Source organism: Orbicella faveolata, unplaced genomic scaffold (genome assembly GCF_042242905.1).
Source record: "Orbicella faveolata isolate gen_17 unplaced genomic scaffold, um_ofav_v1 contig_50, whole genome shotgun sequence".
NCBI lineage: Eukaryota > Metazoa > Cnidaria > Anthozoa > Scleractinia > Merulinidae > Orbicella > Orbicella faveolata.
In genome coordinates this window covers 2,403,378-2,406,108 of record NW_028301581.1, presented here as the reverse complement: position 1 = coordinate 2,406,108, position 2,731 = coordinate 2,403,378, and positions in this window count along the sequence as shown.

Genomic DNA, 2,731 nt, shown 5'->3' with positions numbered 1-2,731 from the left:
GATTTCTCTTCATGTTAGGTGAAAACACGGTAATGTATGTCTCTCTCTTGAATGAGTACCCTCCGAGTACCCTCCTTATTTTCTTTCCTTCTTTCTCATTACAGTCTGTTGAGAAGTTATTTGGGGCCATGGCTGGTTGAAAGTGTTTGTCGTAATCTATGGCAGCTGTAACCTTTTGTTCCCCAATTCTCTCATTCTTTAGCTCACAGAATTGTGTAACACAAAGCAGGCATAAATGATGTATGGCAGCTCATCCAAATTTATATCCATAGCTCTTTTTAAAGCACCAAATCCAGCTTTCAGGCGGCCAAAGGAGCACTTAATTACCATTCGTGATTGGCAGAGGGTCATGCCAAAGTATTGTTCCTGCACAGTGGATCCACCATTTGAGTACTCTTTCATAAGGTAAGGCATGAGGGGGTATGCAGGATCCCCTAACAGAAAAACAGGAACAGGATCCTCATCAGGCAGTAAGTTGCGTTTGCATGGAGGTATTTTCCCATTTTTAAGGGATTTATTTAAGCTAGAATTTGAAAACACTCTAGCATCATGGACACTGCCAGGCCACTTTACCACAACATCCAGAAAACAATATTTATAGTCACATGCTGCTCTCCTGATCCTGGCTAGGGCTCTCACTCTGTTCAGCTTCATTATCAAAGCTACTAGTCAATTCTGAACTAGCAGGACTGTTACTTTTAGCTTCTATCTCCTCTGGAATCTCTGTAGACTCTATTCCAGAGGCTATGGTCATAGTGGGAGGAGAGCCACCCCATATTTCTTCACAAGATTCAAAGTAAAGGAGGACAACCTGCCTGTGCCCACTCTTCCTACCAAGCGAAATTTTTGCCATATTGCCTTCAGTTTTGTTGTAAGAATCACCTTGGTTATCTCCTCCTCTTTGTGAGAGTAATCCTTCTCCATCATCTTAGCATTTTCGGGTGAAGGGTATTGTTCTAGGAAGAGATCTAAAATGTCTGAGTATTTCGTTTGACACGACTCCCAATCGATATTTTCGTATTCAAGTGGTACCTTCAATAACAGCTCCACCTCGTCATCTGTCCACACGAATGACTCTACTTTCCCCTTCCCTTTTGATTTTGATGTGGTGGTGGCTTTTTGACCAGACTTTGACGACATTTTGAAAGAGTTTAAAGTGGATAAAACAGTAGTATAGGGGGAGTCAAACAAATACCGTTTCGCAGAGGGAGCTTTATTTCACCTTATCGCAGCCCCCACCATCAAGTCCGGCCTCACATGCTCAGGCCGGTTGAACCTGGGGGCTGCGAAACGGTGAAATTCAGCTCCGTCTTTGAAACAGTATTTGTTTGACTCCCCCTATACTACTTACAACAAAGGAGGGCCCATATTAGAAACAAGCAAGCCCGCTGTTACACCGCCCAAGCTGCAATGACTCAAGTGCCAAACAAGTGCGGCTGGCTGATGTGGGGCCAGAAAGAAAGCTGGACACTTTCCGAGGCCATCCAAAATCTCCCTCCAGAGCTTCATGAGATGATACTCAAGGAGTACATCACGATAAAAATTAAGGAAAAAAAGGAAATGGGTTGGGATAAGGTACACAAGCATATTCCAAAACTGGGTTGGGATAAGGTAAACGGGCATATTTCAAAACTGCCTTTCTGCCAATACAGGCAGCGGATTGTACTGATGGCAATTTGCTTTGAATATGCAAACTGCCATTTCGAGGGATGTTGTTTCCCTTGTTACGAAAGTGGAACTATTCATAAAGCGACTCTAAACCCTCCGATGGAGTTAATACCTTTCATAGAAGCCACCCATGAGTACAAGAATTTTTTAAAAGTATGCTCATGGGATGGTTATGATTGGCACGAGTGGTTCCTTTTTGGCAGGGAGTGTTAGCGAAAAAGGCGGCGACTAACCTCCGTTTGAAGCAAAAGTTATGTTTTGAAATCTGCGAGTTGCGTGACATTATTTCTCAGAAAGACTGCAACCAAATATTCCCCAGGCCCCTTGGACGAGCAGTACTGAAAAACATGGAGGACAACTCAATATTTTTTTGTTTGGGCCAAAAATAACGAACCAGAACAGAATTTACCAAAAAAATACGCTCAGGCAATGCACTGTAAGTTATTTCTTCACCACAGAAGCTGCCGAAGTGAAGCGAGCAGGAGGAAACGAGAAAATAGCAAGATTTGATCACAGCGTTCAATCGCTCATAACATGTGATATTCCTTGAACAAGGCCTCGATCGAGCCTGTTTAAGTCTTCTCGGCTTCTCGCATGGCTTCAACAACTTGATATGTTATCTGTCTGATCTCTTTCTGCCAAACGGGTGTAGAAAGTTCCGTGAAAATGAAGCAAAAAGCGTGGAACAGCACAATCATTTTGGCCTTCAGAAGTGCTGTTGGGATATAATTTATTCATCCAATCTCTAAATATATCTCAAGCATGACATCATCTCGCCACCCAAAAGCGCATGCATATGTGTGAAAACCTGCAAATTTAGGCAAAGGACAGAGAAGCAACACCACAAGTGAAAGGAGAGGTGACTGGATCAATGTATATAGCTTGAGTAATTATGCAATTTATCAGCGAGCAAATGATGGTGCTTTTGGATGTGAGGGTGGCCACCTCTGATTCCTAATACGGCACGTACACGCGCTTGTCAGGGGTATGGTGTGAGACCGTCCACGGTGACAACCCCGGGTGAACCCGCCCCAGCCCAGTGGTGACTGGGGGGTGCTCAGAG